Raw genomic sequence first — 22,603 nt, 5'->3', positions numbered from 1 at the left:
GGACTGAAATATTTAAAAGGATATTGTGAATTATTTTTTGAGAAGAAAGGAACCTCTTCACTGAATATTAGCCATTTGTATGACAGTGTACAACCTTTCCCCTACTACTCTGAAAAATTGCTCACCCGTAGCGATTGCAAGTAATTCCAGAACATAGGTGCTGAGTAGCTGTCACATTATTTAATTTGAATAGGGTAAAAGATAACATCCAAAATATTTGGGTTTTGAAGTAGAGAATAAAATACACGTAGTTGCTGTGAAATACTGTAGGATGCATCAAGTTTTGGGCTTGCTAGTTTTGACCAAGTGTGTTTAATTTCATATTGAATAAGGAGTGGTGTTTAAAGCAGCATTGAAATGGTTGATCCTTGTAATATAATAGAAAACAATAGCTGGTTAAAACTACCTTCAAATCTTGTATGGATCAAAAAAGCAGAAAATCTGATATCTGCAGTATGTCCCACATATAGAGAGACATACATGTCTCTCTAAATATCAGATGACCTATTTTTGGCATGCTTTACTTCCATAGTTTAGATAACAGTCTTGGGATACTCTTATGCAGTTGGATTATTGTGCTTCAACCTAAGAACAGCAAGAAAGCCCTTTAAAAAGCAAAAGGATTTGCAAATGCTGAGCATAGTGTATATAGTGTTTTCGTATTTCGTATTTATAGTGTTTTTAATATTAAGGCTTGAATTCATGCCTAGAAAAACTGAATTTGGGGCCTTCAACACAATGAGTTTGGTTTTTTCCAATGGGCAAAAAACCCACTTGCGTTTTCTCCACACCTTTTTCAGCTTCTGCATAACTTGACTGATAAATGTGCATGGACCTTGACTCCAGTGAATCTACCATCCCCTCATCTTCATAGATTGCTCCCAGTCTCTCACTTTTACATCGTCTTTATAGCTATATGAGATATGGTGAGTTGTCTTTCTTAGGAGTGAAGACACAGTGAGACCTCAGTGCCAAAGGCACACAGGGCATCTGTGACAGAATGGTGAAAGCACTTCCAAAACCTCATGCCTTGCCTACAAGAATGTCTACCCTTCCCTCTCTAAGAGGATTTTCACTCTTCCTACATCAAGTGGTGGGGACCAAGTGGACATTCCAGTGTGTTCTCCTATATGGAGTCAACTTCAAGCTCAGCTTTGCCTTGTTCAGAAACTAGAAAAGATCCATCTTTGTTCCACAGAACTTATAGGAGTTCCCTGCAGTGGAGGAACCATTGGGAGTTCAGTATGTTAGCGCCAACATTGGTTACTCGTCTTGAGGTGAAGAGGGGAGCAGGGGAGGGTGTTCTCACTCTTCTTGCTGCCAAAATGCTACAGGTAAAAGTAGGGGAAGAAATGATCTCTGTGTCAAAAAAGGCAACCAGAAGAAAATCTTTGATGAAATGAGCCAGGGCTGTGAAGTATAAATACTCAGCCAAGCCCTTTCAGTGTACTTCCCCTTGCATATGATCTGTTCAGATATGAGAGGCATGCTGAAAAGAGAGTTGTGCTTCAGCAGAATTGAAAGATGTCTTCCAACAGGAACATAACCCCTTTGTGTGCCTCCCTCCCCCTCTGTCTTCTCTTCCAGTATGCAAATGTTTTTTTTTCTCTTTTCTTGCACAGCTTGATATGTGATTGGTTCTCTCTTTCAACACAAATGACTGCAGATAGATTTTTCTACTTATATTCGATATCTGTGCCTTGGTTCTCAAACATAGAGGGAAAACAATATAGTTGTGCCTGTAGGAGGTTGAATTTGTAAATATATATTAGTTTGGAAATACAATGAGAGATAATAAAATATTCAAAAAGCACCCTGCACTTGTGGGATATTATTCTGCACAGCCAGGGAGCAGATTAATGACACTACACAGAAAAAAATAAGATATGCACCATAAAATATGGATTGGAGTAGCAATGTGGAAACTAAAATTCCAGGCCTGGCAGCCTGTGAAACACGTGTCTTTTTACAAAGTTTATCAGCTTTAAATAGCGACACTCAAAAGCAGTCATTATTTAATTGGGAGATGTGGAATTTTCTATCCCAGGCAGCTAACCACCGGCCACAAGAATTGTGCCCTATTCTAGGTGTGAGTGGTATTGTCCTCCTGAATAAGATTTGGAGCTATTAAGTCTATCTTGGTTAAATTTTGAAGGTGTATTTTTATTTTTTTTTCAGGAAAGTGTTCTGTGAAACATAGTGTCAAGAGGCTGTGTGTGAGCATGTAGGAAAAAGGTTGTTCTATTTGTCTTAATTTCCATTTCATTTTATACTACAGAACCTAAGCTGCAATCTTTAAGTGCCTCCAGATAGGAGGAGGTAGGAGAAAAGTGTCAGAAGTGGAGTTAGTTTTGCTGGTCCCTAGCCATGTGCCTAGGACACTGCAGTACCCTGTGGTGAACCTGTGGGTTCTCTGCTTTTTCTGTTTGCCAGCTAGCTACTGACCTCTCTGACTGCGACCTTTTGTCTTTAGATTCATACAGGACAATTTCCAATGTGTTATAAAGATGGGAAGTGTGGTGTTGTATCTTAAGTACTCTTTCAGTTTGGATGAAATTTGTCATAGAACTCCCTCTTCCAAAGCCTTCAGCCCAGTTTGCATTTTAACACTACAGGCAATAAGATGTGGCATTTGCAATAGGATTTTGCAAATGTGTGCATCCTTTAGGCAGTGCTAGTAGCATTACTTATAGTGAAGCTTGCTTGAAATTTCCGCTTAGAAAATACTTCTTACTGACAACTTCTTACTGTCTTGCTGACAACTTTGCCAAAATTCAATAGCTTGGTTTGAAAACTTCCCTTCAAGACATCTACTTTTAGCTGACTTCCCACCTTAAGCTTCAGCCAAAGCAGGTGTGCTATTTTGAGAATAAGGGTAGAGAGGGAGATCTTTGCACATAATGAGAAAATAATGATCCTGACACTGAAAAATTGACTGACTCCAAGATGCCAATCCAGGATGCAAAATTTGGTGGGGAAAATAGTGCTGGTGTTTTGTGCCAGTGACATGCTTTTTATTATCGCTGTGGACAGTCACTGAGATTTGGTGAGTGTAGGTGCATTTGTGAAACCTGCTCATTTTGCAAAGCCAGGCAGAGGCTCCCATTTAATATTATCTGGATCTGCACTTCCTTTGTAATTGCAGTTCTGGACTGCTGAGGGCCAAGCAGTGTCTGTGTCTGAACGCCTGAATCCGGACAACAGGAGGAAGGGAGGATATTTTTCTTGTGCTCTAAATAATACATCTGTTCGGCCCAGGCCAGGTAGGGGGAGGAAGCAGCACGGTGCAAGAGTAATAGACTGGGACACAGATGGGGGAGTTAGAAAAGGACAGAAAAAATACATAAGTATTCAGAAGCTGTTTGAATTATGGTTGTACACACAAACCTGTGTTTGATAGTCCCCTTTTTAAGAATGCTAGACTTTTCAACTCTCTAACGTAAGGCTTTATAATGCTCACTCTCTTTATATATATTTATAAATGTGTGTGTGCGTGTGAATGGTATACACACAAACACACAAAAATATATGTAAGCACGCCAACATAATTAATGTGATTTAATAAGAGGAAGGGAGTGTTATATACAGTGTTAGAACTAGGTAATGTGTTTTAATAAACTTTTTTCTTTTCCTAATAAATTTTTATAAGTGAGCAGCTGTCATGAAGCTGTATGTATAATCATGAAGCAGTTCAGTTTATTTTTCAAGGCATATGTAGATTTTGAAACTATGAATTGTTACTTTTTTAACAATTTTATAATGTTTTATTTGGGGAAAACTTTTTAATTATGAATGATTTTAGTCTCCATATTATCATAGTCTTCTAAGTCTCACAAAATTGTACCATATTTCAAAGCATAAACCCAAGCAATTTTTTACAATCCTTTTGAAATTTTCTTCTGTTCTTATAGTGATTTGCCTTCCTCTTCCTTCTTCTGAATACATTTCCTCTGTGCTGCTGAATCAAAGAATTCTTTTTCTTTTTGCTGATTGTTTATATATTTGAAGATATTTAAAGAGGAAGTAAGAACTCCGTACGCGTAATTAAAGGCCTATCCACGGACTACTTGTTTTGAACTTTGGTGCTACGTATGGGTAGATGTAAGCTGTTTCCTCATGCCTAGTAACAATGATAAGATCAAAATGAGATTGGTTTGATTACTAATATGTGTGGTTTTAAAACTTGAATTGTTTAGTGCATGGTTTCTGGAAAATCTCTGGGATTTCAGAATATATATGCTTGCTTTGAACTGTTGTACAAACATAATCCTTTACTTGCAACATTGCTGCAAACAGCAGTTAAATCAGACAGTGCTAGATCTTCTGGAGCTGCTCAAAAGTGCTCTATAGCGTCAGGATGGGATTCTTATAAGTGCCAATAGGCATTATGTACCTAATTCCCACTGAATGAGTGTCTTTCAAGGTGTCTGATGATGGAATGACCCAAATCATTGGTGACTTTCACAGATCTTGAGTGGAGAATAAATTCATGAACACAAGAACAATTTACTAAGGGGAGTTGAAATGGAAATGAAACAGATGTTGGCAGAGCAATAAAACATCCCATGAGCTGTGTATCTTTCTGAGGCAGATCTATAGCTGATATAAACTATTTTAACTTGATTGTAGTCTGTTTTAACTGAATGGAGCTATGCTGTCTTATATTAACTGAGGATCTGAACCAATCTTTTTTATTTCAAGTTTATTTTTTGTCAGTGTCATGCTTGTGGTGATGTTCTGTGTGGATTTGGAAAAGACACTGAGGGATATTTGTGAAAAGCAAACTAGGAAATTATATATAATAATTCAATAACCATTATTACTACTTTATTATATTTCTACAGCACAATAATAAAACAGAAGTGCAGGTCTAATGTAATGGTAAGTTCTGATAAGCCATCTTTATAAAATACTGGCAATTGCTCCTATCTGTAGCATAGCTAGAAGTATCTCGAAACACCTATATAAAAATATTTATCTTGCTTGTGAACTAAATACCAATGTCCTCCTGTGGACAAAGTCTTCCACTAATATAAGCTGATGTATTCCATTTTACCTCACCTGATGATATGAAGAAGCATGTTATAAAACACCTCTCTGTCGATATTGGGAGTCTTCCTGACATCTGCAGAGGTTTAATGATATCTCCTCATTGTTTGCTTTCACTTACACCTATACGAACTCATTGTCTTCGTCTTCTGCTTACAGAAGCAGTTGTGCAAAGTCACTGTATTTGGTACCATTGCAAGGAGAAAAATTAGTAGCAATTCTGTTTGCTTGATGCATAAATAGAGAACTGTTTGCATAGTGTTAGCAATATGCCTCTGCAGGCTAAAATGCAGCAAAAATGAGTTCTTGGAATTAAATAAAGTAGCTAGAGTTCCTTGCAATCTCTGTGGCAGGATTTTTTTTTTTTTTTTTTGAGAAAGGTGTCATTTTTATACATCTATACCATTATTTTCAGACCAGAACTAACTCCTCTTAGCAAACTGAAATCACATTTATTTCTACTGAAACTATTTCTGCTTTGTTGACAACAAAACCAACAAAACCCAGAGTTTATAACAGCAAATATTTCTGTATTAAAACCAGAGTCCTGTATTACTGGGGAAAGCTGCTAGTTGTTTCATAAGTAATTTCATAGATATCAAATTGTCACAAAAACCTGCTATTTCTGTGACAATTATGGTAGAAAAAGGAGAGGGGAAAAAAATGCAGATTTCAAGGGAAATAACTTTCTTGGGGACTGGATCTGCATGTTTAGAGCAGAATCCCTAGCAGACTAGCAGAGTTCAGTCTGCAAATATTGATGAAAGAAACATAAGATTTTAAATGGAGGAGAAGTAGGTAATTTGGTTTCAGTCTGAAAGAAGATGCTTACTACTTCTTCAACTATATTAAAAAATAACAAACTGCCACTGATAAATTGAATTAGCATTTTTTAGAAGATGATGGGAGATGCTTCTGGAAAAGATTGACTAAATATATATTAGTTCTGTGAACCACCTGCCTAACTGTTTGCAAAACTGAAGATAAGGTCAATGATACAACTACTTTGCTTTTGTGTTTGTACTTGCTTAAACAAACGAATGTTTTTAGAATTCAAGCAACAGCAAATGTGTGTCACATGAAGGATGATCAGCTGAGAAAAATTATTCCATGGAGTGGTCTATTTAGGAAAAAAAGAGGATAAACTTGGTTGTTAATGAAAAATAAGCCTCAGTTAGTACAGTGATGTTGTAATGGAGATAATAATACTAATAATTTACAGATAAAAATCAGCAAGAGAAGCAGGCTCTTGAATTTTATGAAGACTGTCTTATATGGTTTTTAACGAAGTAGGCAAGGCTATTTCTAGAAAGTATTTGTAGATAGGTATTTATAAAGTATCCTGGATAATATTCAAAGATTAACTGACCTAAATTTTTACTATTAGGAGTTCTATAAAGATTTTTCTCTGATTTTAAAAATAGTTCAGATTTATCCAGTTAGCTTTGCCAATCTGTTGTACAGGTGCCAATACACAGGGTTTTGCATTTGTGGGCTGGTGTTTGACATGCTTCTGCATTCTTTCTTTCCACCTGTTTCTTTATTTTGGATTCTCAATTTCTGTGCCTTTTGTTCATATACTAACAGTGAGCTATGCTAGAGAGAACTGCAGCTTGTGTGAAATAAATGGAACAGTTTGACCACTTTCAGATTGAAAGATGAGAAAATCTCAGTTCCATAGTATATAAGACTGGCCAAAATGGAAACCCTGCTGGGCAACATATGCATTTTTATGGCTTATTGTCGACCTCCTTTATTCTAGACACAAATGGATAGAAGAAGATGACAGGATTAAAAGATTAGTTATGTCAGTTCCTTTTGGTTCAACTGTTTTACTGCTGTTTTATTAAATCAAGCTACTGACCAAATGTCTTGTTTCCCTTTCCTGTGAAGGGTGTTTCTTCATGCCTACAATTGATTTTCACACTTTAAGCAAAGACTATTCAAAACTTTCATTAGAAAACTCAGGTGTGTTTTACAAACTTTAAAAAAAAATGGAATAAAATGAAAAAATTTTACATCCTAGTCATGGAACACATCTAACTTGTTTACTTTAATACACATGTCTTTATATCAGAGAAGCCTTTTCCCCCACTGGTGTTTTGAGAGAACACTGCCAGAAGTGACCTTTCTCTTCTTTGCATACCTGCTGCTGCACATCTCGATACTTTGCTGTTATGGCACATTTGGAGATAGATTCATAGAATATCCTGAGTTGGAAGGGACCCACGACGATCATTGAGTACAACTCATAATTAATTAAATATGTAAATAAGCCTATCCTGTAGCATGACACAGCAAAGCAAAACTAATGACAAAGCATCAAATAATTCAAGTTAAGCAGGAACAGTGTATTGGCTGAGCTTACTCACTCACCTCGGTAATGGAAGCCCCCAGTGTCATGGCTATTGCAGTACCTCCTGCAAATACATCCTGAAATACATTTGGCAATGTGTGTCAGAACTCGTTCATTTGTAATGGGATGGATAACAATAATCCCTGGAACATAGTGTCGATGTCTGTTTTACCATCAGGTTTTAGCCATAGTAATACTGACACAACATAATGTAATGGAAGACCTGAAACACCTCTATGCATGAATGTGGGGGATGGGTGTGGATGCAGATGGTACTTGGAAAGCTTACTTTTGAGATTATGAGGTCACTAAAAATGTGTCCCATTTCAATTTTAATATTTTAAAAGTTTACTTACTCACATCATCTATTGTAAGGCTTTGATCTTGTAAGTACTGGCACTGTGCACAGCAGGAGCATTTGATTTAGGGTAAGTGCATGCGGTGACTGCCACAAAACTCAAGTGAAATTAAACAAGCAGCTGAGGGCTCTGTATTATTAGAAATATTGAGCTTCTTGTATACCTCTCCCTTTCAGCAATATTAGGTAGGAAATGAAGATGGAGTGTGAACAAGGAAAGGGCTATATAATTATGTAAGCTCAGCCTTCAGCTGACAAAGGAGATGCCTGCTTACGTACTCTGGTTGCAGTGTAGCCACCCCACAGTTCTTTCCTTAATGTTGCAGTGCATTTCTTACCTTATCTGCTTTTCTCATCACCTTTTAACTTAACTGTACATTCCACTGTCTGTTCCTGCATGGTATAAGGGTGATTTCTATCTAGTAATTTCTGACTGCCTCCCTCCTCCCTTTCTGAACAATTATTTGGCTTTCTTAGTTATACCACTTACTGTGCCCCAGCACTCACAAAGGCAAAGCAATTAATTCAAAGACCCAAGCACATGCTATACACTAGAAAAGCTGCTATTATTTGCAATCACTTCATTTGCTAAAACTAGAAATTCAAATCTCTACAGAGCTCTACTGCAAGTAGTATACGCAGACCTTTATGCTTAGCTTATTCTGTCATTTTAAATGGTATATCTGCATTCAGTGGACAAACTACCTTTTTGTGAATTCAGCAGCAGTACTTTGTCATCCTAAAGAAAATTACTCAAAGGACTACAGTATGATAGTCATTTATCAGCAGCACTACTGTATGGGATTGCGGATTGTCTTATATCTTCCTACCACAGAAGTGTCTGCTTTGCTTTCTCATTATTTTATCCCTTTGCTTATAGGCATGGTAGGAAATTAGGATATTTTACTTATAGCTAGTGATGATTGTTATTTTTATTCACAAAAGGCGAGGACTGGGAAGTTATTAAACTTATTCTCTTGACTGAAAAAGATAATCATCTCTTCATCATTTTTCGTGACTAAGATTCTCTATTTGCTTCACAGAATTACTGTAGTTAAAGGAGGACTGTGTTTTGGGGCTTAAATTAGCATGACAATTAAGGAGATTGAGATCAACAGCTGCTGATATAGATATGATATGTTTAGTACTATTTTATTCTCATGGAAATGAGTTATTTTTCTGTACAGTGCCCACATATAAGATAAACATAATTCCATACTGACATATGAATAGCTGTTCATTACTATCATGTTCTAAGGAAAAGTACTTTGTCTCTTTGCAGTGGCATATGGCTGGAGGTTTAGGATACAAAAGTACAGCTCTTGAATAGCTTGTACTAAATGAGCTTTTTCAGCTGCTATTTGCAGTATTGTGAATAATCTTGTAGTATGAATAGAAATACCACCCTGCCATAGTTATCATTAGCTAATGCTTTTCATATATGTTAACATGTACATAACAAAATTACATCAACAACTTTGGCTTATGTACTCCATTAATTAATTTGATTCTAGTTGTCATTCTGTGTAGTTTGTCTTTCCTTCAATCCTGTTTACAAAAATGAAGGGTCATTTGAATGCCAATATGATTTAACATGTCGTATGAAGTACCTACTAAAAGACCACTACCAGTGATATTTAAATCATGAATAACCTTGTACATCAAATTCCCCCAATGGGCGCAGTGCATTTGACCATGCATTGTTTGAATTTTTGAATTATCTTCTTGGTGATTTATTTTTGTCAAAATTGGTAACTTCCAGCAAAACATGCACAACAAAAAGCAACCCCTCACAACCCTTACATGTTCACAAATCCTTCTCAAGTTATACAATATTCTTCTGTTTTCGGTAAGCTTTGCAGTAAAATGCTTTTATTTTTGTTTTTCTCTATTTAAATTTCTTGTAGTTTGTGAAATTTTTCAGTTTTAAAGTACTGTATATTGTTTCTTTTCCTCCTTTATTTTGTTCACATATTTTTGAACTTTTCAGTGTGTTACCTGATGTGAGCAAGTTTTTGTTTTCTTTTGCTTGCCATCTTTTTGCTGTTTTAAAGCTTTCTTTAGTCTGGCACAAGAAAAAATGAGGAAAAAGTAATACCATATTGGAATGAAATCACCATTCAAAAGGAAATTCGGAGATTAAGTCATGTTATGGCACCTTACTAAAAACTTAGGAGATCTAGATGCAGATATTTACAAATTTAGAGTCCAGTTAACCAAGGTCATTCAAATAAACCAGGGAGATTACACCCATGATTAAATCTTTATCAACAGGGATGAAGGATTGAAATGAATAAGGCATAAGTAGACCCCAAATTTGTTGTGGTTGAAGTATTTTATGGAATGCCACAACTGATGTTAAAATGAAAAATGAATGGCCACAATGACTGCTCTCCTAAAAAAAGAAAGTGGGTTTTCTTGATGCATCATACAAGTTTACAGTATGTTTTTGCTTTGGAGTCCTGTAAAAATAGAACAGCATAGAAATAACAAAGTTGCAGCATAGAAATAACAAGGAAGACAAGATGCCCCCAGACCACATGATTTTATAAGAAACAGATTTGAAATCATACTGGATAAGTGCATTTACAAATTGAGGAAATTATGGCAAATTACTTTTGCTCAGGGATGATGAAGAAATATCCCTGATTTCTCTGCCATCACAAAAGTTCTGTCTTGGTAAGGTTTTGACATGACCTATTACTGTAGTATCTGTTGTTTGGATAATGTATTTCAGATTAATACTTTGAATTTCTAATGATATTTTGCTTGTGTCAAGCTTTTGCAAATTAAGAGCTTAATTTCTTTTGTGCCAGAAAGAAACCCAATAAATCTTTATCTAACAATGATAGACTCAGAGACCACATCGTTCCTTTGTCATGTGAACTGTCGGCTCGTCAAAGAATTCTAGTGTTCCAGTAATCCATAACCATGTTTGAGTGGTATTTACACTTTCTAAGATAAAAGTGTTTGGGTAAAGGATCCAAGCAAAGTTTCATCTCAGTCTAAACAAATGGTCCTCAAATGGTCTGTGTTCTACCTGGAATCTTTGTTGACCAAATCTATAAATATCACACAGATTATCTCACTGTATTCCATTTAAGAAGAATGTTTTAAGTATCAGACACATCATGAGATTGAATGTCTTCAAGAGTTCTTAGAGATTCATACAGCAACTTTGCTAGTTTTTTTTTCTCTTTTTTTTGCCTTTTCTACATGGAAAAAAAAATCATGGTTAGAACTTAATTTCTGAGAGTCTTGCTTATTTGACAAAGGATCAGCACTGTTGAGAGCCAGTGATTTTTTTTTTTTTAAATTTTTTTTTTTTTCTATGCTGGTATGATATTTAAGAATGCTGAATGCCTCCACTCTGTACATGCAAGCATTTGTCTAAATGGGGATGTGCCATCAGATTAGTTTGCTTATGTTTTGTACAGTAGCATGTGATAGAAAGCATACTGATGCTGCTTTGCTAAGTTTGCTCAGGTGCTTTTTAAACTAGGGTTTTCAGCTAGCACTGCAGTCGTTTAAATTAGGTATGAAATGTTCCAGATAAATGTGGTCTAGCATGGTGTTCTTGTCCTCCACTATAGATACTGGAATTTTTACTCCTGTACGTTGTGGGATGTCACTGTCCCCTGAAGAAAACTATGGTCCATCTTAACAAACCCTTATGATTTTCTCTAATATCCCATGATTCTCTGTGTTTTGGAGCAGTTAGTTAGCACGTCGAACCTGCTGTAGAGCATGAACAAGATGGTGCACTTGAAGCTGGAGTGAAACAGTGGAACTTGTTTAGCTTGGTAGCTTTGTCTGTCTCTGCAGAGATGCATCTACAAATATAGGAAGGATTTGAAGATGGGATTTAGCAGATTTTGTTCCAATTTTTGGACCATGTATGGAGCAACATTTTGGGACTTGCCTCGCATGACAGAACGGTAATGCAGAACTGGGGCACCAACAATGGCATCAAACCACCAGGATGAAAAAGACTGCTTTTCTATGATTGCTCTTGGGCCTGTACATGCTTTCCCACTACGCTAAGAACATTGCTGGGGAGGGGGGGAGGGGAAGGTTTTTTCACTGTTGCGAGACATTGTTGATGTAGCTGAAAGATAGTCATTATCTAGTCCTGAAGGAGCAGAATGCCAAATTCTCTAGGAACTCTCGTGTTGTCAGGAATAAGGAGGAAGATTTTGTTCTTCTGTTATTGCACCTTGTCACTCGTTCTTCTGTTATTGCACCTTGTCACTCTTGTAGAGTCAACTTACCCTCTTGCTACTTGAAGTCTTTCAGTGGATGTTTGGACAAGAGACAAGAGCTGTTTAATTATACCATAAGTGGTTGCAGAATGAAGGCAGAATGTTTATTTAGAAGGCTGAAGGGTTCATGGTAGTGCTTTGTGACAAGTCTGAGTGTTTCTCAACAAATGGGCTTCCTCTTCTTCCAGGAAGAGTTATCTGCTACTTATGATATCTTTCACTTTCAGAGAATGTTGCATGTGGAAACAGGCATTGCAGGGTGAAAAAAATAGCTATTCTAACATAATAACTCTGATTACAGAATGCTCAAGATTCCACTCTGACACTGATATTTAACTCGGGGCTTTAAAGACTTACAGGCACTACAGTAATAACAATTTTACTTAATATGTACCTGTGGAAACTTCAGTTTTCTCTATTTTTTCACTGTCTGGTTTGTTGGGTTTTTTTTCTGAGCTTGTGCCATCCCATTTTTTTCTTTTCTTTTAAAAACTGTTAGAAAAAGTGATCCACAGATATTTTTCATAGAATATGAATTTCTGTATTCATTTGTTTTGGTTTGTTCTTCCTCACATACAAACTATATAAACCTGATTCCAATAATATTTTAAAATAAAGCTGTCAGTCTAGTGAGGAAAGGTGGGCACAGCTTTCTCAGAGCCAGCATGTTATGTTGCTTGTTCATTTATAATACTGTGTCGTTTGTAAAAAGACAAAATTATAATTTCATGCAAACAAGACACCAATGCATAACTCAGCCCATGCTAAGGCTTGGAGTAGTTCATGCTTTTCTGCCCAGTTCATTTTGTCTCAGTCACAAAATAATATAAACAGTTCTAGCCAGGGCTATAAACTGTGTAGAGTTTAACTTTTGTACGTGGTAGAGTTTTAAGTTCCAAGCCTTAAAGAGTAAAGCAGATTTCAATTCCTAAGGGTCTTACAATATTTTTAGTTAGGACTAAAATATAACAGTTGCCTGAGGAAGACATTTTAGTCAGAAAATATTTGAGGTAGGCAAAAGCGATGTTTAAATGTTACTAGAAAATGAGAATTCTATACCAGTTCTCAGAAGATATAACATGCTAAGCCACATGAAATCTGTCTAAACAGTGTTACTAGGTGGGCAACTGAAAGTATTTACTAGAGCTTGTGATACCTGCCAGGCAGAGCGTATGGGCTGGAAATTCTTCTGGCACAGAGTGCAGCAGGGTGAAGTTTTGCCACTACTCATCTGGGACTCCAAGAGGAAAGGTGAATTAAAAAGTTCTCTAACTTGTTCTAATGAAGCTACTTGTTAGTGTCTTTTCTAAGATTGTCAGCTGTATGACTCTTGTGATCGTTGCACCTGTCCACGGAGGTGAACAGCTGAGGAGTTCACTTTGTTTTGAATACGCTGTCAGACAGCTAGGAGATACTAATCCTTCCAGTCTTTTGACTGCCATTGCAACCTCTGCTCTAAATGAACAGCAACCATTGAAGCCTGATGAATGTTTGCTAATGGAAGGGGGAATGTGCATTTAGTAGAACTTTGCTGCTTTTAATTAATGTCATTTTTCCCTTGTCTAAACCATACTTGCTTGTACCAGGATGAAGGTCTAAAAGAAGATGCTGTCTACTGAGAGAGACATTGCAACTATTCAGACAGATGTTGGAGCAGGTGATCTTTCAAGGTCCCTTCCAACCTGGGCTGTTCTTTGATTCTATAAATGGGGGCAGGCAAACAGCAAGGTGTGTGCATTGATATTGAGAGACAGGGAACTGCACTTGCTTGGTGTCCCACAGAAAGAGGCCTGTTGCACTGACTAGTGTGTTTGTGCTGTTGAATCAGAAGGGTGCCATTCAGTTAATCAGATTCTTTGCTTAAGATGATGTTGCTTCTTTATAGATATAAGGAGGTTTTATACTACATGCAGCCTAATTATATTTTAAATAAGAAGTTACCAGGGTTTAATTTTTCTGTGGCTATTGAGAAGGATGGACAAAGAATATTTTATAATGGACAAATAACTGCCTACTTCAGGAAGCAGAGAAAATAGGAGCCAAATGTAAGAATGAGTAACAGCATTTATACACGATTGTGATTCAAGGGATAGAGTCACAGAACAACTTCAAAGATTACTGCTAGTCGACAGGACATTTGGAACAGACTGAGATGAGAAAAAAGCATTCCCTCTGCATTACAAAACTCTGGCATTCTCTTTCAAACTGCTAATTAGGAAAAATAGGTAGCACTCACAGATGAAAGCACTGTATGCATCAGTCTTAGAAATGATTATGGAATTCTTGGTGCTAAGCATCTAGATGTTGCTCCCCCATAATCTTGTTTGTGTATCCAAGAAACAGAATTTAGAGGTGTAAAAGACTAACTTCTCTAAATCATAGTGTAGAGTACATTTTTTGGCAGATTTGAATTGCTTTCTATGTAAAAGATTGATTTCCCCAAGCATTTTTTTGGGGCATTTCTACCTTAATACTCATGAACGTAAATTTATTTTACAGCCAAATGACTTCAATAAAATTGCAATTCACAGTATCATAATATGTTTGATAATTACAATTTGAGGATATTCTTTGAGGATACCTATTAAAGTTTACAGACACATCAACTCTTGCTAAATTGAAACAGAAAGGCATCTGTTTTGTATGCACAAAGACTTTCACAGTCCTAAAACAAAGCTTGATCAAAAAATAGGTGCAGAATAATTATGCTTTTTTTTTTTTTCCCCATTAAACGTGTTGCAGATATGGTACCATCCATAGACAGGCTAACAATGCTTGGGAAATGTGTCTGCTAAGTTATGAATTTGATTCTCTGTGTGTGTTTGTGTGAAATGCTGCTTAACAGTATAGCCTTCAATGTGGCTGTTTCTAGCAGCAAGATTGTCTGAACCTATCAACATAGTTCTAGCCCAATGAAGCAAAGCATAAGGATGGAGCATGGAAAACCCCCAAAGATCAAATTAAAGCGGAAAAGTTATTCGAGATTGTTTTTTAAAAAACAGCCTGTTCTCTCAGCAAATGAGGTATCTGGTGGAGAAGTAGAAGGGAGAGAATTTTTCACTTCTGTCAAGTAACACTGACAAAATTCTTAATATTCTCAAGGCTGGGAAGTGATCTGGGAACAACTGCATTAAAGGATATATTGCTTTGTAACTCACTTTTTCTAATAGTAAAATGAGGGTGCTTCAGAATTTTCTTTGCATAGCCTGAATTAATTCCTTGAAACGTTGCATGGCTTCCTCCTATGAAGCTGCTGTTCTGACTGCAGCTACACAGGGCTCTAGGACCATGTTTATGATAAGATGGCAAGAGGCGCGCAAAGACTCTGTCCTAACTCTGCAACTTAGTGTAGTTGTAATATGGAGCCTGTCTCTTCCCAGAAACAGTAACAAATAAGAGATTTGACCTTTCAGTGCATATATGGGCGGGACATCTGAATTTTGTTGTACATATCTGATCTTGCTGCAGTGATTATATTTGCTTAGTTATCCACTTAAAGGATGTCATATTTCCCCTTCAAAACTGAACTGAGGTCAGTTATCTCAAGCCCATTATTATGCCAAAAAATTGTCTTATATTTCATCCCAATTGAGATAAAATGTTGAACTACATACTAGTCACCTGTATATTTTTTAATAAAGTGTAGTTGTCAGTTTTCAAATGTATATGAAATATTCAGGTAAATATATGTAAATGTTTCACACTGAGATTTTTATATTGCTTTATCTAATGGGAAAGTGTCTTTTATTCTTCTGTGGGTTAATTATTCTTACATAGTATCTTTAGGCACAGGAGTTGTGAAGGTGGCTGATAATCCAGGGAGAGGGTCAAAAGAGTCTCCTGAACAGATAAAGTTTCCTGAATATTCATATTTGCAAGGAAATCTAAGAAAGATGTTTAAATTTGAGGGAGTCTCCCCACCTTTTGGAGTCCCCTGAATAGTTATGTGGGTATAAAAGCAGCATCCTTCCCTAAGCTGAAGTTCTTTGCTGTGAAAGGGTGTAGACCAGGTTCCCGACTGTAGGGGTAGGTAAGTACCTATGACTTGTCAGCTGGATGCAGAGAGGGCGAAGAGTTTTCTTTCCTTTTAGTTAAGCATGATTTTCTTTCTTTTCTTTCCTTCAGTGTGTCTTTCTAGTTCTTTTTAGTGGTGACGGGACTGAATTGTAAATAGTTGTGAAGTTTGTCAATAAATAGTATTTGCTTTCATTTTAATTTCATTTGAGATAAGTATGATTTCAGACTAAGGGGCATTGTATTCCTGCAAGGGTACTGATCCTTAAAATCTGGGCATTCTTCTAGTGCCCTGATTTCCAGGACATTTCTCTGTGGCATGTAAAGGAGAGCTGACCATACCAGATCTCTGTTGGACTGTTTGATTTAGGAAAGAGTAACACAGCTACATGTGTGGAAGAAGTGCCTTCTCATGACCTACAATAGCCACAAGAATTTGTTGGCATGTGGAAATGTAATCAGGAACACCTGGATCCCAAGAGTGCAGGAGAGAGTTTGTGGGACAGGAACTGAGCCCAGAAGCATAATGCACTGAAGCTGTGAGTAGAATGACTAGTGACAATGGTGTTAATTACATGCATTGGTAGCATATAAAACTATGCCTGTTGCATTGCTCCTTTTTAAGGCTGTTGCAGAAAAAAAGCACTAGATTGAAAGTACACAGCAAGAGTCATGGCCAGAATTAATTTAGACTTTCATAACTTCTAGAATCTAAGTATGTACAGTATGTAAGTATGTAAATTCTGTTTGAGCTGTACATATCTTTGCATCTAGCTGCAAACTCCAGTTTGATAGTAAGGCTGAGCTTCTGCCCTTATATTTTCATCTTAGACTAAAATATTTAGTGCAGGACTAAGGCCTTTTGGAAAAGTATAAGGGAAAACAAGGCAAAAAGCAAAGCTGCAGTTTACCGAGACCCAGACAAACTCTGAGTGCACAATCCAGAGCTAATGGGATCTAATGCAGACGTGGTGAGAGGAGTGCTCCTAAAGATGTGTGGAGTCAGTTCGAAAGTACAAGGGCCAGATTAAGCAAGTGAAAAAAGACTGCTTTTCTACTGGGAGGTTCTGGAATACCAGCCTGGCAAAGTGAATGCAGTGTGGGAAAAGATCACGCAGTAGAGAAAGCAGGAGGCCACTTTTTTTCGCACCATTTATACTCCATGGGGGCTTACATCTGAACAGCAATAGCTTTGTTGGAAACCTTGTCATACAGCTGGTGGATTACTGAACATTTTAATTGCACTGCATTTGGTTACCTTTTCCAGGACCACTCCCCTGTCCACTCAGCATATTGTGCATCAGTCAGCCACTTTTATTTATATCATAATAATATACGATTATTTATATCAGCAAAAGTTGTTTCTGCATCTGTGCAGTGAGTGAATAGCATAACGCAATGTATTCTAAAGTGCTTCCTTGTAATTTTATCACTATGCATGAAATCTCAGGAATAAGGAGGCCACTTTTTATTAAAAATTGCTATTAAAAAATTTATTGGGCCTATCAAAGCTACTATCCAAAGCAGATTTTTATGGAGATGATCTCTTTTAATTCCCTGCTCAGCAGAGTCTCAGGTGAGCTACCAGTATAGGAAACTAGCTGCTTAGAAGATGTTTTGCTCCAGACATTTTGTGTTACAGGCAGATGAATGGAAGACTGCATCAAAGAGCTTCATTTTTTTCATGGTTCAGTGTTCAGGTGCAATATGAGTGTAACCAAAGCAAATGCTGTCAGCCTTACACTCATCTCAGGAACCTTTCCTCCCTTCCCTTGAGAGAAAGTGAGCTAAGAAAAAGGAATGTATAGAGTTGCATCTAAAATTCCCTAATTATATCAAGTGATATTTCTTGAGGGAATTAAAAAGTGTATGGCTAAAATGAGGCAGATTTTTTTTTGTTCTCTTTTTGTTGCTTGTATATAAGTCTGCCTATTTTAAGGTGTCTGCAAGACAATATGAACACCTCATTTTGTAGTGAAGAATTATTTGTTTTTTAAGCTACAATAACACTTCCAATGGTCAACATTTCAAAATTTGAATTACATTATTATACTGGAGATAGGTGGGGGTTTTTTTGTTTTTGTTTTGTTTTTTAATTGGGCACATCAATTAAATATGTGCACTGAGATCTCTTAGCAGCTTAAGTTAGGTGGAGACAGTTGATCACTGACTTCATGTCTGCTCAGCTTTCTGCATGGACATTGCTATTTTTGATTTTACTGATAGGAAATTGCATTATCTTAAGTTCTTCTAGTAGTAATATTCACTGTAGTAATAAATTAACTTACTAATGCATCCACATTTGTGAATAGCGAGACAGTTAGCCCCCCCAAAAAACTGCCCAAACTCAGATTTCACATTGGCAAGTGTATAATGAGGTTATGACTGCGTAGCTTTAGAAAGTACAGGTGCTAACTGGAGAGATTTTGCAGGTGATTGGCTTATGAAAGTGGCATATACTTTTGAGGCACTTCAGAAAAAGAAAATGTATAAAGATGGTACTCTCCATTAGTTGTTTCTCTTAAACCATATTTTCCTGGAGATACATCACTAAATATTCTGCCATATGTTGTTGATCTAAAATTCTTACCAACATTGATGTAAATTTAGAATGCTAATAAACTATTTTTCCAAAGCAGCCTGCTTAGAGAAAGTTGCCCTCCTTGTGAGGAGGATGTCTTGCAGCACAAACTCTTAAAAAAAAAAGCTGTTGCTACAACGCTGTTCTTTTGAGGCAGTACTTCTAGATCTGTCATAAGAATTATGATAGTACAAACTGCAGTTTCTGAGGAAATGTAGCTGCAAATGTACCTGTTAATGTGGTATATCATTTAATGGAGGCATTGAGTAGGAATTTGCCCATCTGTATAGGACCAGACACCTGGCCAGATTTTCACTGTAAAGACAGTCCAATATATTGGCTGTGTCTTTCACTAGAAGACAGATTTTGGTGAAGAATCCTGTAGAGTACCAGTCCTGTTCTTCCTTGCCTGGCCTTTCTTTGGTCTATCCTGGTCTGCTTTCAGGCCATGTGTCTTTAAACTCTGGGAAACAATACCGTTAATGGAGCAGAAAGGCAGTGAATTAAATATGGGCATATGAGAGAATGCAAGGCAAGGAGAACAGAAGCACACCATGTTACCCCTTGTGCAAGTGGATCTCTACAGGTGCTGACAAGAGTGACCAGCACGAAAAGTCTGATACATAGGAAGGTAGTGAGAGGAAAGGACATAATCTCTTGACAAGAATAGGTCCAGTTTTGTGTAAAAGGTTAAGAACATTAGTAGCAAAGTAATGATTAAATGTAAGGTCTTTGGTGCTTTCCAAAATGCACTGCAAGCACTGTTAAATGTAAACTGAATTTGCTTTTTAAAAAACAAAGCAAGATTAAAACAGGAGCAATGAAACCATCAGTACTAGTGACTGGAAATTTATCATGCAGCTACTGTGCTGCCAACTGGCATGAGGTTATTGAATAGAAGGTAACAAACTGGGGGTTTCTTAAATAGCAACCCTGATGTTGGTTCATTGGGTTTTGCAACTGCATTCACTTACATATTTCCAAACATTTCTGAGATGTTAATTACTTGATTTAATTATTCAATCTAATTTCTGTAGGATAGACAAGTATGTTTATTTTAAAGTTGTGGTAAGACAGAGGAGGATGCACAATGGCCATGTAACAAGCCTATGGCAGATCAAGAATATAAATTAGGAGAGAAGAGTATAGCTTAGGATTTCTGATTCCTGCTCTAACATTAGGTGCCCAGAATATTTTACAGTAAAAAAAGTTGTCTCTAGACTTTGGTGTCTATTGAGCTATGTGACAGCTAAGGGAGAGCTTTCATGATCAGAATTTTGGTCATAGGTATTCATGTTTATTGTCTGTCCCAATCAGACACCTGCTGAGGTTTTTTGGTTGGGTTTTTTGGGGGGAGGTAGGTGGTTTTTTTCTTTTTTTTTTTAAATTTGGCCTTGTGTCATTAATCCTACAATCTGTTCTTAATCTAAAATTCTTGAATAATTCTGCCTGAAAAGAGATGGTAGAATTAAGTTGATGGTCAATTTTATTTTACAGTTGGGCAAATACAAACCTCTGTAGTTGAATGGACTTTCTGCTCTGTGGTGTTTTCCAAATGAACCTTGAAGAGAAAGTTATAACTGCTTGTAACATTCCCTTGGATGTCAAAGGACTAGGGGGCTAAATCATAGCTTAAGGCTTACAAGTCAAAATAATTTTTTTCATGATAACCACATCCCCATTGTCTTTACAAAATCAAGACTTTATGGTGGAGGAGAGTAAGTTACTGGTTGAGACTGCTTCTGTTCCACAGCATGGCTCATAGTACATTAATATACCTCTTTAGTATGCTAGTTGCTCAATCAGAAAGGTCCATCAGTCCAAGCCATTTTATATGGGAATTACATCTATAATTTCTTGTATTGATTTTTTTTTTTTTTTAAGTCATTCTCTCTTACTGATGTCCTGGAATAAAGAACTCATTTTAAATGAGCTGTTGCCAGCCTAGGGTCTGGCCTTTATCCTCATTCCTTAACATTAGCCTGAAGGTTTAATTCAAGTTGTATTTAGTAGAATACTTTTGTAGTCCTTCATTTACATGTATGCCAACAAGCTTAAATGCACTGCAACCTTGGAAGACTTTCAAAGGAAGTAATAATTCCTCTGAAATAGGTCTTTTGAAAGCTTTATCTTGTTCTTTCTCTTTTTATTAATCTTGGAGCCCCTTAGCATGTCAAAGCAATTTTTCTAATGTCACATCTTCTAGACATTAGCATGAAAGAGCTTTAAAAGATGATTTGAGAAAGAGTAAATGTTGAATGAGCATTTATTATAGAGCCGTTTATGCTACATTTGCATTTTGACTATATTTTTGACGTGAAATGTTTGAAAAGCAGGCTAATTCGAAAGTCAATAGTCTCTAAACAATGTATACTACAAGTCTGTTTACACTGAACTGTTTCCTTTGTGCATTAATTTACAAAAATAAGATTTCATTAGACTTAAGCTGATTTGTTTACAGGGATGAGATTAAACTAGTCTCATTAGTCTTAACATTGAAATGGTATTCCCTTTAGAAATTTGCTAGTGATCAAATGTTCCTCTTTAAGTTACATTCAAGAGAATAGGGAAAAACTCATCAGTCAATTGATACTGATCTTTTTTGAGCTCTGATTCCTTCCAATTCAACTATTATGGAAATTAATTACTGAAGAATACCCAGGTCTGGAATGACAAGAATAATATTTATTTATTACAGTACTACAAAGAATTTAAACAATTTTTTTTTTTTAATCTTGAAAACACAGCAGACTGAAATTGTCTGTGTATGTAGTAGCTAACAGACTGAAGTTGTGCATAATTTGAATGATTTTGTTTATCTTTGTGCACAGAGACTGGCCAGATAGCATTTGGAACATTGATAGCAGTAGTTGTATGCTACCAGGGTAACACATCATGTATCATCCATGTGGGTATGTTATCCAAGATATTCTGGAGAAAGTACCTAAAAGAATTTCATTTTTCAGGCATCACAATATTCTGTAGATGTCATTTTAAAAGCCCATGCTGTTGTGGGGCTTCTGGAAATACTACTTTGCAAACAGTTTGCTAATTACCAAAATTTTAAGGAAAGTAAGAAAAAAGGAGGATCTTCCTTCCATTTTTACATTTCCAGTGAAATCTTGGCTTTAGTAGAAGGATCAAAATACTAACAAAGAGGAAAAGAATAAGCAAGATTGATATCTGTAATGGTTGGGAAAAAGATAAAGGTGGGGATGGTGTGAGCACCCAGCAGGCAGTAAAAGAAAGCTAGATGACCTATACCTTCAGATAGCCACCCTACATCGTAGGCAGGACTCCTATCATAGCCCCCCAGGTCTGTGATATGATAGGAACTTGGAGAGCTGTTGAACTTTTAACTCCAGAAGAGAAATTCCCTCTACTCTATAGAGATCCAGTAGCCACCTTAGTTGTCACAAATATTGTCTTTTAAAAATTGTTCTGCATATTCATACATATTAACATTAGTTAATATTATTTTTGAGAATTACTGATTTGGAAGGTGTTTTTTTAATATAGCAGGTTTTATCATAATGATGGGATTATTATTATTTCCTGGATGACATTTGTGTTGTAATTTCTGACATGTTCCTGTCACCGAGTCCTCAGTACAGGAAAGATTCAGAGTCTGTATTGGTACAATAACAAAAGGAGGTATAGCATAGAGAAGGGAGGGAGTGAGCATTTAACCATTGCATAAATCCCATAAGGAATAGTCTTCAATTTAAGTAATGCAGTAGTGAACCACCTTTTCCTTGTTTTCACTATAGGTTCCACTGTTGTTGCCATCCAGAGAGGAATTGAAATTTTTCCAGCCTAGAAACCTTAAAATACTGCTAATAACCCATCATTCTGATGTAAAGAAAGCCATAATCATTCTAAGTATGGCTAATGTGCAATTACACAGAAGCTGCCCTCCTTAGACAACCCTTTTAAAGTTCTCACAACTTACAGAAGGCAAATCTTGTGGCGCCAAGTTGTAG

Source organism: Haliaeetus leucocephalus, unplaced genomic scaffold (assembly GCF_000737465.1).
Source record: "Haliaeetus leucocephalus isolate CR32 unplaced genomic scaffold, Haliaeetus_leucocephalus-4.0 Scaffold92, whole genome shotgun sequence".
NCBI classification, from domain to species: Eukaryota; Metazoa; Chordata; class Aves; order Accipitriformes; family Accipitridae; genus Haliaeetus; species Haliaeetus leucocephalus.
This window is presented reverse-complemented; position numbering follows the sequence as displayed.